The sequence below is a fragment of the Bos indicus x Bos taurus genome, chromosome 23 (assembly GCF_003369695.1).
Source record: "Bos indicus x Bos taurus breed Angus x Brahman F1 hybrid chromosome 23, Bos_hybrid_MaternalHap_v2.0, whole genome shotgun sequence".
Taxonomy (NCBI): Eukaryota; Metazoa; Chordata; class Mammalia; order Artiodactyla; family Bovidae; genus Bos; species Bos indicus x Bos taurus.
Window position 1 is genome coordinate 816,383 of NC_040098.1, and position 14,544 is coordinate 830,926.

The 14,544-nt window shown below is 35.1% G+C and overlaps 1 pseudogene; it reads right to left on the minus strand.

Annotated features, from left to right (window-relative positions):
• Nucleotides 1–4,127: 4,127 nt before the first annotated feature.
• LOC113881238 lies at nt 4,128–13,355 on the minus strand (annotated as a pseudogene).
• Between the last annotated feature and the right edge of the window lie 1,189 nt (nt 13,356–14,544).

Genomic DNA, 14,544 nt, shown 5'->3' on the forward strand with positions numbered 1-14,544 from the left:
TTCCATTTAGGTTATTACAAAATATTTAGTATAGTTCCCTGTTTTATAGAGTAGGCCCTTGTTGATTATCTATTTTAAATAGACTAGTGTGTATTGTCAATATCCAAGTATTATGTAATCAACTTGAGCAGCCTGCCAGGCTCCTTTGTCCATGGAATTTTTCAGGCAAGAATACTAGAGTTGCCACTGTCTGCTCCAGGGAATCTTCCCAATCCAGGGAGCAAACCCAAGTCTCTTGCATTGGCAGGTGGATTCCTTACTTCTAGTGGCACCTGGGGTTGTAATAAGTCATAATAAAATAAACATGTTCTCATTTCAGGGAAAAAAAAAATCTCTAAAACTGTATCCTAACACATTTTTTAGGTTTTTTTCTTTCTTTCTTTCTTTTGGGAGGGAGCTATATTCTTCCTGGCAAAGCCCATGGACAGAGAATCCTGGCAGGTCATGGTCCATACAGTTGCAAAGAGTCAGACAGGACTGAAGTGACTTAGCACAGCACATGGCAAGAAGATCTCAGCAGCACAAGATGCTCAGCAGTGATTTAAGTCCTGAACTTCCTTGAAAGAGATGATTTCTTCCCTAAAGCAAGTGTCAGGTAGCATTTTAAGTGTCATAGCTAAAGAACAGCAGCTATCTACAAGGGATAAGAAACATGGGCAGGAGCTGCAAGTTCAACCCAATGTTACAGTAGGTGACTTGTTAACTGAAAACACCAATTCTTATCTGGATAACAGTTTTTTTAGTACTCTAAAGGTATAAACTCTTTGTAAATTAACCTTCTTAATGGGACTATTAATGAAAATAATAATTTTGAACGTATTTTACATTTATTTTAACAATTTCAAGCTAATTTTCATTTAAATATTTTTGTCTTATTTATACTTAATTTATTATTTATTTTTTACTAATTTTGATATAGAAATATACAGGTTTAGGCAAAATTCTGAGAAAGAATACTAATAAGGGACTTCTAGAGTCTTCACATGTCAAAATATCTTAGCTATCATAGTAATTATGTGTCAAGGTACACATGAATAAAGAGATCAGTGAAAAGATTATTTTGAATTGGACCCAAATACAGTGGGAGTTTTAAATAAAATAGTCAGAATTTCAAATCAATGGCAAAAAGATAAATAGGTGAATATTTTTAAAAATTCTAAAATTTACAGAATACAATCAACCCCTATTTAAACTCCTAAATAAATTCAAGATGAATCAAATGTTATAAGATGTAAGATTTGAAAAATGCTTGAAAAATTAAATGCAAAAGAAAAAATAATTGAAGAACTTTTGGCTCAAGTGAAATGAGAAAATTCTTCCTAAGCAAGATACAATTTTTTAAATTTAATATAAACTACAAAAAGTTTTACATGCAAAAATAATTCTACATAGGATAAAAAGTTAAAAACATATAGCCAGAAAACATTAACTATATATACAATGTAAAAGTGATCATTTCTTTTGCTTGAAATTCTCTCATAAAAATAAAAAATAGAATGAATCAGATTAAATACATATATATATAAAATCCACAAACAAATACAAATCAAATTAAACATGTGGGAAGATACTCAAACTCAATTATATCAAAAGGTTTGCAGTTAAAGTAAAAAATAACTTTAATCAAATGTGATACATATATTTATCAGGTACTGTTTGTTGAGAATGTTGTCAAACAAATTCACATGGACTATGGACAGGACAATAGCTGTTAGTGGCTCTTCTTCAATGGCTCAGTGAGTAAAATAGACACAGGAGACATGGGTTCGGTTCCTAAGTCAGGAAGATCCCCTGGAGGAGAAAATGGCAACCCATTCCAGTATTCTTGCCTGAAAAATCCCAAGAACAGAGAAGCCTGGCAGGCTACACTCCATGGAGTTGCAAAGAGTAGGACACAGCTGAGCAGCTAAGCACAGACACAGTAGCTGTTAGTACAACCTCAAGAGAAGTAGTTTGGAGTGAAGTAAGTCAAAAAGAGAAAAACAAATATAGTATATTAATGTATCTGTATGGAATCTAGAAAAATGGTGTTGATGAATCTATTTTCGGGGAAAAAATGGAGATGCAGAGATAGAGATGGGACTCATGGACGCAGTAGGGGAAGGAAAGAGTGAGATAAACAGACAAAGCAGCATCAGCATATATACACTACCTTGTGTAAAATAGATAACTGTGGGAAGTTGCTATATAACACAGGGAGCCCAGCTTGGCACTCTGTGGTGACCTACATGGGTGGAGTTGGGGGAGGAGAGGGAGGCTCAAGATGGAGGTGGTGCTGTTTCAGTCACTAAGTTGTGTCTGACTCTTGCAACCCCTGGACTGTAGCCTCTGTCGATGGGACTCTCCAGGCAAGAATCCTGGAGTGGGTTGCCATTTCCTTCTCCAAGAGATCTTCCCGACACAGGAATCAAACCCAAATCTCCTGCATTGCAGGTAGATTCTTTACTGACTGAGCTAGGAGGCAAGGTGACATGTGCATGACTATGACTGATTTGGGCTGTTGTATGGCAGAAACCAACACAACATTGTAAAGCAATTTTCCTCCATTTAAAATTAATTTTTAAAAAAGAGAATGATATTTTGGCAATACATATCAGTATCATCATTTTAAATGCATATACTACCTGACCATTGAATTGAATGTAATATCAACAATTCTACACCTAGGATCTTATATTTGCACATATTCAAAAACACATTTATTGGAAATACAACTGTCATAAAGTTTGGGAATCTCATGAAAAGAATGGACATTGATTTTGATATAAACTTATAAAGAGTGTTTTGAAAAATGAGAAAATCTAAGAAATACCTATGGACTGGTATGGAAATATCTTTAAGATATTGCATATTAAAGCAAGTGATGCATATATAGAAAGAAACAAATATACATATAGAGAATACACTTGCATCTGCAAAGATTATTACTAGATGATAATTAAGAAACAAATTTAGGGTCAGCCTCTGAGAATGAGGACTGGAAGAAGCTGAGAGAAAAATAGAAAATTCATTTTACATTTCACCTCATATTGTTTGAATCTCCTTGTGGCTCAGACAGTGAACGACAACCCTGTATGCAAGACAGCAAAAGAGACACAGATGTATAGAATAGTCTTTTGGACTCTGTGGGAGAGGGAGGGGGGATGATTTGGGAGAATGGCATTAAAACATGTATAATATCATATAAGAAATGAATCGCCAGTCCAGGTTCTGAGCAGGATACAGGAAGCCTGGGGCTGGTGCACTGGGATGACCCAGAGGGATGGTATGGGGAGGGAGGTGGGAGGGGGGTTCAAGATGGGGAACATGTGTACACCCATGGCGGATCCATGTTGAGGTATGGCAAAACCAATACAATATTGTAAAGTAAAAAAAAAAAAAAAAATTAGAATGTTAAGGAAAAAAAGAAAGAAAGAAATTGCCTGCAATGCAGAAGACCCAGGTTCCATCCCTGGGTTGGGAAGATCCCCTGGAAAAGGGAATGGCAGTCCATTCCAGTATTCTTGCCTGTAGAATTCCATGGACAGAGGAGCTTGGTGGACTACAGTCCATGGGGTGGCAAAGAGTCGGATTATACTCAGTGACTACACTTTTGTAGCATTTAGTTTTCACATATGCTATTTATTATCTATTTTACTTCAGTTTCATTGTAAACAGTAGAAGTATAAAAGTAAAAATGTTGTGTATAATGCAAATGAAAAACGGTATAGGCAAGCCATACACAATTATGCATTTTAAACTGTACAAGCAAAAATGCTAACTTAAATGACAAGGTGTTGAATAAAAATTACACTGTCCTTGAAAAAGAATAAAAATATAAATGCATAAGTTGATGAAAAATCAGTATAACTATATAAAAATTTACTCTCAATTCATTACATATCAATTACTTGCTATATAGGCATCACACCATTCTAGATACACTGCTGGGCAAGTAATTATAGTCTTTATATTCTAGTAAGTATGAAAACTGCTCTTATACCATGGTTGTATAATTGTAATCTTTAATTACTATTATCATAAACTCTTTGAAGAAAGAAAAATCAGAACAAATTTTATAATGACTTTTGTGTTCTAAGAAAAGGAACTTTGATGTCAAATGACTCCCTTCATGATGGATGATGCATTTATTTAATATGAGATATGATGTTTCTTTTCCAGAGCTTCTTCATAGCATAAGTTAACTCAGAATTTCTTAGACTGTAGATTAGTGGGTTCAGCATGGGGGTTATAACTGTATAGAACACGGTCAATGACTTATCAATGTAGAAGGTCTTAGCAGGTCTTACATATATGAAAATACAGGGAACAAAGAAGCAAACAACCACAATGATATGGGAACCACAGGTCTGGAGGGCTTTCCGCCTCCTTTCCTGACTCAGATTCTTCAGACAGTGCAGGATGACTCCATAGGAGACGAGTAAGAGCAGAAACACAATTGACCAAATCAGAACAAAGTAGGTTACATTGTTTTTTGACTCCATCTAATCTGTATAGATTATAAGGACTTCCCTGGCTCAGACGGTAAAAGCATCTGCCTACAATGTGGGAGACCCAGGTTCCATCCCTGGGTCGGGAAGATCCCCTGGAGAAGGAAATGGCAACCCACTCCAGTACTCTTGTCTGGAAAATCCCATGGACGGAGAAGCCTGGTAGGCTAAAGTCCGTGGGGTCACAAAGAGTCGGACACAACTGATTGACTTCACTTTCACTTTCAGTGTGTACAGGAGGTGACTTCATATAGTAGAAGCAACTTACCTACAAAACAAGGAGGGAAAGTTAAAGGGGGAAAGTGCTCAAATGTAAGATTTTTTTTTCCATTCGTTGTAAGAATGAGTATAGAACAACTATTTATGTCCAATGTGTCATGGACATTTTTATTATCAAGTTCAAGACAGAGTTTCTGTCCCTCAATGTTATGACACACAACAAGAAATCAGGCAATTTCAGACTCAGGTTATTAGTGCCATTAAGTGAATATTCAAATAGTGCTAAGAGTCATAGTACAAGAGTATATCAAATAGGTATGACAGAAGACTTTCCAGAGGAAGCAAAGCTTCAGCTTTGCTGAAGTGCAAAAAAGAATTGAATTAATTAAAAAAATAAGTTAGAGAAGTCCAAAAAGTGCAGCATTTATAGTCACAAAAGTCTAATACTTGAGGCCCACTTGAGGTAATTTACATAATCAATGTGGGTAGATCAAACTGTGAATGGAAGTTCCCTGTCCTGAATTGTCTCCGACCTCACTGACACTTCTTAGGCTTTTAGGTGGATATTTCCCTTTTTCTGACAATTAAATGCTACAGCAGTGGTTTTGTGTCCCTAGCCCCTAACCGCTCTTCTTACTTTGCAAACTTGGATATGCAACATCTCTAATTTTGACATCCAAGTGAATGGCAATTTAGTATTTAAAAACTTTTTAAATGTGCATAATAAACATAAGCATTTTCTATACAAAATTTAAAGAAATATTCCCTATTTATCTCATTAAATGCTTTTTCCATGTTATTGTTCAGACAAAAAATTGCTGTACTCTTCACTCATTTGTTACTCTCATAAGCCTTTAATAAATCCTATTCACTCTACTATGAAAATATATCACAAATTTGATCATTCCCTACTTCTCAATTTATTCCTGGTCCACTGCAATAGGCCCCTACCAAGTCTCTCCATGTTTATTCTAGCCTTCAACAATCGGTTCTCCTGAAGCAGCCCAAATGACATCACTCTACTGCTCAAAAATCCTAGAGTATATTCTAATCATACAGTCATGGTCTACTGTTTACAATATTGACAGTAACAAGAACTGTAATCCTCATTTTATAATTAAAGAAACTAATGCTAGAAGATCTCATTCATTTTCCCAAAATCATACATTTCTAAAGGACATACCTAGAATTGAATCTAAGTTTGACTGATTTCAAAGTAATTAAATTTCTTACATAATAAAGACAGTCCCACAATTATGAGCCTGGTTCCCACTACTTACTGCTAATCTTACCTTGTGGAGGTTTGTTCAGAATCTAAGAGTGACTTTAAGTTACATGTAAAGGTTTGAAATTATTTTTCACCCAGTTTGACAACAGAGGACAAAAGGTCACCTTATTACTTGAGGATGCATTTTATTTCATTTGACTATCTGCCCATTTTCTCCATGGAGTCTTCAGATTATTAAGAGGCACATTTTTATGCATTGTGTTGACTATTTGAAAGGAATTCCATGGTGTACACCCAGAAAAACAAAAGTTTACCATTTTAGGAAATTTATCAAAATGAGTAGCAAATCTTACATATACATAGAAGAAATGAACTAGTTATTTGGCAGGGAAGCTTTTCAGAAATAACGTCTTTCCTACTAACTGCAAAAAGAAAAATAACATCTGACTGTTTAGCCCTTTTCATTCTGTCATATTAACATGACCAGACTCATTGACTGAGATTTTGAAAAACATTCAAAACTAATACAATTATGTAAAGTTTAAAAATAAAATAAAATTAAAAAAATTAAAAAAAAGAAAAACATTCTCATAAAATTTTTTGTCATGCTTTAAGTCTATAAAAGGACCTGCTGAAAAATTGATCCCAGTTACTAAGTGGATAACATCTTCTCCCTGTTAGGGGGGTAGATCATGGGATGTTTCATCCCTTTCAGCCTCAATTATCATTGAGTCTTACAATTGGAATGTGTCCAAGACTGATTCTTGTTTAATTAATTCACTGGGATTTTCCCCAGAGTTTTTTATTTTTTTAAGCATCTATATGTAAAGATATTAATAGGCAAAGTCACATAAATAATATCAGAAGAATCTTTATGAGACTAAAGTCAATCAAAAATAACCAAAAATTTTGTCACAGTGAACTATTTGTTATTTCTTTCCCCCCTGCCATAGCAAGATTTTCTTTCCTTTTGTTTAATACTCAATTTAATCACCTTAATTTGGTTCAATATATGAAAATTACATCAAAAAACAATTAAATATATTAAAATTTTAGATATAATAGCTAATTTTGGATCCAATCATTATCATTTTTTAAGTCAAGGCACCTCTGTCATGTCAGCAACTGTCCTGTGAGTGAGGACACAGAGACTAGTGAAACCTGGGGAAACATGTGAGAGGCTTTTCTTGCAGGGATCTTCTTTCTTAGAGTCAGACAATAAAGAATGAGACAACCTAACAAAGCAGCTTCAGTCTTATTCACTGCTTATAAGAAACAGAATACTGTGACAAAAGATAAGAGAGAGTTCTACTATGGATAAAGTAGAGATGATCTTTCTTCAAAGGTGATGCTTAAGCTGAGATTGAAAGGATAGCAAGTGGCTACCATCAGAAACACTGTTAGAGAAACTAAAACTAAATAAAATTAATGAATAAAACTATCTAACTTCAGAGAAAACAGGAGCTATACTTAGAAAACTAAAATTTTCACAGGAATTCTTATGGCAGTACTATTTTGAAAAGGACCAGAGAGAATATGCCCTCTTGTCTTATTACAGATATTAATGGAAAAGCTTTCAACCTTTCATGTTGAGGAAATTATTAGCTGTAGATCTGTCATATATGGATCCTTGTCAAGGCATATTCTATTACCAACTTGTTGAGAGATTTCTATGAAATTATTTCTATGAAATCTCATTTCTATTAAATGATAACTGAATTTCTATCTGATTATGGACAACCCAAGGAGAATTTAAGAAAATAACTCCACTTACAAAAGCATCAAAAAAGAATAAAATAAAATTTTATACTCTGAAAACTACAAAATGTTGCTGAGAGAAATATAAAATACACACACACATACGAGAAGACATTTATGAGCTGGGATATTCAACAGTATTAAGATATTAATAATGCCTCAAGTGATTCAGTGCAATCCCTATCATAATCAGAAAATCGCTTTTTGCAGAAACAGACAAATCCATGCTAAAGTTCATATGGAATTTCAAGGACTCCAAATTGTCAAAACAATCTATAAAAAGAAGATCAGGAGTCTCATACCTCGTGATCATAAAATATTTTATACAAAGCTATGGTAATCACAGCCCCAGTGTTGAAATAAAGATGGACAGTGGACTAATGGAGTAAAATAGATAGTGTAGAAATAAATCTTCCTATATGTGTTTAGATAATTTTCAACAAGGGTTTCAAACATTTAGTGGGGTAAAGAAAAAAAAAAAAAAGAAATTATAATAAGTGATAAAAAAGCAATCACCAAAAAACAAAAATGATATGATTCCCCTTACATGAGGCACTTAAAGTAGTCAAATTCATAGGCAGGAAATAGAATGGTAGTTGCTCTGCCTAGGGCTCAGTGAGTGAAAGTGGAGAATTTTGTCTAATGGCTGTGGAATTTCAGTTTGGAAAGCTGGAAAAATTTGGAGATGGATGGTGGTAATATTTGTATAACAATGTGAATTAACTTAGTGCCACTTTAAAATGGTCAAATTGCAAATTTTGCTATGTATATTTCACCACAATTTTAAAAATAAATTTAAGAACTAAGTTGACCTCCTTAATTGGCTTATGATGTGAACATAAACTATAGCACAGTAGCCTAAAGTATATGCAAAGATCATGGGCTTCAGACAAAACAAGGTAATCTTTCTAAGAGGTTAAACATGTCAATAAATAACAAAACTACGAAATTAAAATCTCTATTTGTAATGTTTATTTTGTATTGGAATATAGTTGGTTAACAATATGTTAGTTCAGGTGTACAGCAAGGTGATTCAGGTATACATATCCATACATCTATCCTTTTTCAAATTATTTTCCCATTTAGGCTACTACAGGATGTTGAGCAGAGTTACCTGTGCTATACAGTAGGTCTTTGCTGGATAGCAATTTTAAATATAATAGTCTGTGTATGTTAATTCCAAAACTTTATTTAATCAATTCAACAAATATTGAGTACCTCCTGTGGGCCAGGCATTGTTTAAGTACTCAGGATGAATCAATGAAGAAGGTAGACATTAAAAAAGAAAAAAAAGAAGAAGAAGAAAGAAGGAGAAAGAAGGAACAAAAACCCAAACTCTATTTTGGAGTTTCAAACTCAGATTTTAGAAGCAAGTTATCAAACACTTTTGAAGGATTTTGTGCTCGTCTGGACTACTTTAGATTGTCTGGTTTTGCAAAGGAAAGATGGGATTTTACAGTATGAAACTTCCTTGCCTATAAAGCAATGAGAATTTGCACTACAGATTGAAGTTAAACTCCACCTTGCAAACAGAGGTACCAAAGTTACTGATGAAATACTGAGTGGGATGGGTTTACCCTCAAAGTGACAGGGAATAATTTATGCTACATGGGACAGTGATGTCTTAAATAGAAATTGCAATGAGTCATAATAAAACAGATTGGTGCAAACGTGACTGCGGTTTCAGACTGTGACTATTAAATTAACATATTAATAAGTAGGCTTAAATATCCTTATTAATCAAAATAGGAATTATTGCAATCAACACATTTTTGCCAATGAGAAATATGTTTGTTTATTGTTGTATGTAAAAATCCAGGCTTGGGGGGTCCATAAACTCTTGGAAAGCATTTTCTGCCTCCTGCTGGTTGTGGAAGTGTTTTCCCTGAAAAAGTTGTTGATATGCTTGTAGTAGTGGTAGTTAATTGGCGAAAGGTCAGGTTGAACATGGCAGATGATGCAAAACTTAGTAGACCCATTTGTTCAACTTTTGAAGAACTGTATGTGTGAGGTGCAGTTGATCATTATCCTGAAGAAGAATTAGGCCCCTTCTGTTGACTGATACTGGCTGCAGGCATTGCAGTTTTGGAGGCATCACATTGATTTGCTGGGACTTCCCTGGTGGCTCAGACAGTAAAGAATCTGCCTGCAATGCAGAAGACCCAGGTTCAATCCCTGGATTGGGAAGATCCCCTGGAGAAGGGAATGGCAACCCACTCCAGTATTCTTGCCTGGATAATCCCATGGACAGAGGAGCCTAGCAGGCTACAGTCCATGGGATTGCAAAGAGTCTGACATGACAGAGCAACTTTCATTTAATTTCATTTCACTTTACTTCATTGATTTGCTGAGCATACTTAGATGTAATGATTTCACTGGGATTCAGAAAGCTGTAGTGGATCAGACCAGCAGCAGACCACCAAACAGTGACCATGACCTTTTTTTTGGTGCAAGTTTGGCTTTGGGAAGTGCTTTGGAACTTCTTTTTAGTCCAATTTCACCTTTCCAATTTGCTTTAAACACTGAATGACCATTCAGTGTTTGACTTCGAGTTCTTCAGCAAATTATCATGTTATTATAAGAGGATCAGCTTCGATGATTGCTTTCAATTGGTCTTTGTCAACTTCCAATGGTCAGCCACTAAGCTTCTCATCTTCAAGACTCTCATCTCCTTTGCAAAACCTCTTGAACCACCACTGCACTCCACTGCACCGGAACTGTTTGTTAGCAGTTCCTGGGCCAGATGCATTGTTGAGTTGTGAATGGTCCCTGCTGCTTTAACACCCATTTTGAACTCGAATAAGAAAATTGCTTGAATTTGCTTTTTGTCTAAGTCATTTCCCTAGTCTAAAATGTAAAATACAGAGCAAGTAATAGGTCATTAGCAAAAAACATAAAGTGAAAAATGTGCATTAAAATGATGCATATAATTTAACCACATTTAAGAATGTACTCCAATATCAAATGGCAAATGTTAACAATGCAGATACCACAATTACTTTTGAATTAACCTAATAAATATGTTTGTATTTCCACCCCCTCCCCCAAATCTCTAGAACTGCATCTAACAAGGTTTTTGAGTTTTGTTAATAAGTCTGTTTTTTGTATGCTTTTAGTTTGGTGGGGGGAGGGTTTGCTCTGTCTGTGGCTTGCAGAATCCTAATTCCCTGAAAAGAGACTGAGCCCAGGCCCTCAATAATATTTGCACAAATCAAAAACATATTTGTTGGAAAAGTATTTACCATAAAAAAAGTTTATGAGCCACATGAAGAGGAAACAACATACTAATTTTATATTTATAAGGAGTATTGTGCAGGATGAGAAAAATTAAAAGATATATATGGATTGATATGGAGATATTTTTAAGATGTTGCATACTAAAAGTGCTATGTACATAAAAAAGAACAAACATACATATGGCATATACATTTGCATTTACATAGATTATTCTCAGATGAAAATGAAGAAACAAATTTGGGCCAGTCTCTGAGTATGAGGCCTAGAAAATGCTGAAGAAAAATAGGAAATTTATTCAACACTGCATCCCATATAGTTTGAATTTCATTTATGCTCTTATTATTATCTATTTTACTATATTTTCTTATAAATAGTAAAAATATTAAAGTAAAAATGTTTATTTTGTATAATACAACTGAAATATAGTAAAGAAGGAAACCTATATAGAATTAAATATTTTAAATAACATAAATAAAAAAGTTCACTTAAATGACAATAATCTAAATGAAAGATTATTAATTTAGAAATTTAAATTCCAGTCCATTCTAAAGGAGATCAGCCCTGGGTGTTCTTTGAAAGGAATGATGCTAAAGCTGAAACTCCAGTACTTTGGCCACCTCATGCGAAGAGTTGACTCATTGGAAAAGATTCTGATGCTGGGAGGGATTGGGGGCAGGAGGAAAAGGGGACGACAGAGGATGAGATGGCTGGATGACATCACCGACTCAATGGATGTGAGTATGAGTGAACTTCCGGAGTTGGTGATGGACAGGGAGGTCTGGCATGCTATGATTCACGTGGTCGCAAAGAGTCAGACATGACCAAGTGACTGAACTGAACTGAAATAAAAATTGCACTGTCTTAAAAAGTATAAAAGATATAGATACATGAACTGATTAAAAATCAGTATAAATATATAGCATTTTTCTCATAAATCATTTATTTCATATTAATGCCTTGCTGTATAAGCATTACAATTTTCTAGGTATATTGACAAGCAAGAATTATGGAACTTACATTGTAGCATGGAACAAATTGTTATGAATAGCACAGCTGTATGATTATATTATTTAATGATAGTTATAATTTTCTAGAAGAAAGAGAAATCAGAGTCAAATTTAAAATAGTTTCTGCATTCAAAGGAAATGGAACCTGATGTCAAATAACTCTCTTCATGATGGATAATGCATTAATGATGCATTAATTCATATGAGATACAATGTTTCTTCTCCAGAACATCTTCATAGCATAAGTCAACTCAGAATTTCTTCGACTGTAAATTAATGGGTTCAGCATGGGCATTATGATTGTATAAAATACACCAATAGTTTATCAGTGGGGAATGTTTTAGCAGGTCTTGATGCTGCTGCTGCTGCTGCTGCTAAGTCACTTTGGTCGTGTCTGACTCTGTGCAACCCCAGAGACGGCAGCCCATCAGGCTCCCCTGTCCCTGGGATTCACCAGGCAAGAACACTGGAGTGGGTTGCCATTTCCTTCTCCAATGCATGAAAGTGAAAAGTGAAAGTGAAGTCACTTAGTCATGTCCAACTCTTAACGACCCCATGGACTGTAGCCCACCGCGCTCCTCCATCCATGGGATTTTCCAGGCAAGAGTACTGGAATGGGGTGCCATTGCCTAACAGGTCTTACATACATGAAAATACAGGAAACAAAGAAGCAGACAACCACAGTGATGTGGGAACCACATGTCTGGAGGGATTTCTGCCTCCCTTTCTGACTCAGGTTCTTCAGATAGAGCAGGATGACTCCATAGGAGAGGAGTAAGAGCAAAAACCCAAGAGTGCAGATCAGTCCTCCATTGAATGCAACTAAAAGGTCACTGACATAGGTGTCAGTGCAGACGAGTTTCAATAATGGGTACATGTAACGCATATAGTGATCAATGATATTGGGACCACAGAATGGGAGCCCATAAACAGTACAAAGTTGAATTACTGACTGTAGACAACCTCCAACCCAGGACACCACCAGCAGCACAACACATAGCCTTTGCCTCATGATCACCAAATAATGCAAAGGCTTGCAGATGGCCACATAGCAGTCATAGGCCATCACCAGTGGAAGGAAGACCCCTGATCCAGCAAAAATGTGCTCTGCAAACAGCTGAGTCATGCAAGATTTAAGAGATATGTTCCCCCCACTCCCACAAAGAACAAGTCTGAAATCAATCTGGGGGTAGTAGAAGAAGAATAAGTGACATCCATAAACGCTAAGCTAGCAAGAAAAAAGTACATTGGTGAGTTCAGAGTCTTACTGACAGTTACAGTAATGATAATGAGAAAGTTGCCCAGTACAGTCAAAATGTAAAAGACCAGGAACATGACAAAAAGTACTTTTTGCTCCTTTGGATTCTTTTTGAGGCCTGAGAGGACAAAGTAAGATAAATTGTTCCTTGGTTCCATCTAGTTCTTACAAGAGCTGAATTCACATATAATAAGCAGTTTACCTACAAAACAAGCGAGTAAAGAGTTAAATGTTTAAATTTTTATTTATCCATTCATTAGAAGAATGTGAATGGAGTATGTTTTGGGTCCAATGTGCCATGGATATTTTAATTACCAGCTTGAATAAGCCATAGAACACTACCCTCAATGCTATGACACATAATGAGGAATCAGGCAATTCCAGCCATTAACTGAATATTCACAAAGTGCTAACAGTCACATCACAGGTGTATATCAAACTAGAATCAGAGAAGACTTCCCAAAGGAAGCAATGCTTCAGCTGTTGTTGCTGTTGTTTTTAATGAGAGAATAAAAAAATAAAAAGAAAAGGGGAGAGAATTCCATGAAAAGAAGCACCATTTATAAAGTCACAAATGTGTAATACCTGTGACTCTCTTAAGGTAATTTACATAATCAGTGTGAGTAGACTAAACTATGAGTAGAAGATCGCTGTCTTGAATTGTCTCAGACCTCACTGATACATCTTAGGTCTTTAGGTGGATATTTACCTTTTCCTGACCAATAAATGCTGCAGCAGTCTAATTTTGTGTCTCCAGCCCCTCTCTCTCCCTTAATTTTCAAATTTATGTATGCAACGTCTCTAGTTTTTGACATCCAGTTGATTGACAATTTAGTATTTATAAAATTAGCTTTTAACTTTTCCATAAAAACAGAAGCAGTTCCTATACAAAATTTAAAGAAGCATTCTTTATTTATCTCATTAAATAATATCATTTTCTATGCTATTGTCCTGACAAAAAAATTGCAGTCCTCTGCACTTGATACTCTCATAAAACTTTGTTAAATCCTGTTGACTCTACTTTCAAAATATATCACTAATTTTTCATTCCCTTCTTAATTTCTTCCTGTTCTACTGCAGTACCCTCCTACCAAGTTTTTTTTTGTGTGTGTTTATTCTCTAAAAATTGGTTCTCCTAAATCAGCTCAAATTTGTCTTTTCAGTTTTATTCTGATGACATCACTCTATTGCTCAAAACTGCTACAGTAGATTCCAATCATGCACTCCACTCATAGTCTAATGTATCATATTTAATATTTACAATAACAAGAAATGCGATTGCCATTTTATCATTGAGGAATTTAACACTCAGAACATATCATTCATTTTACCAAAATCACAGATTTC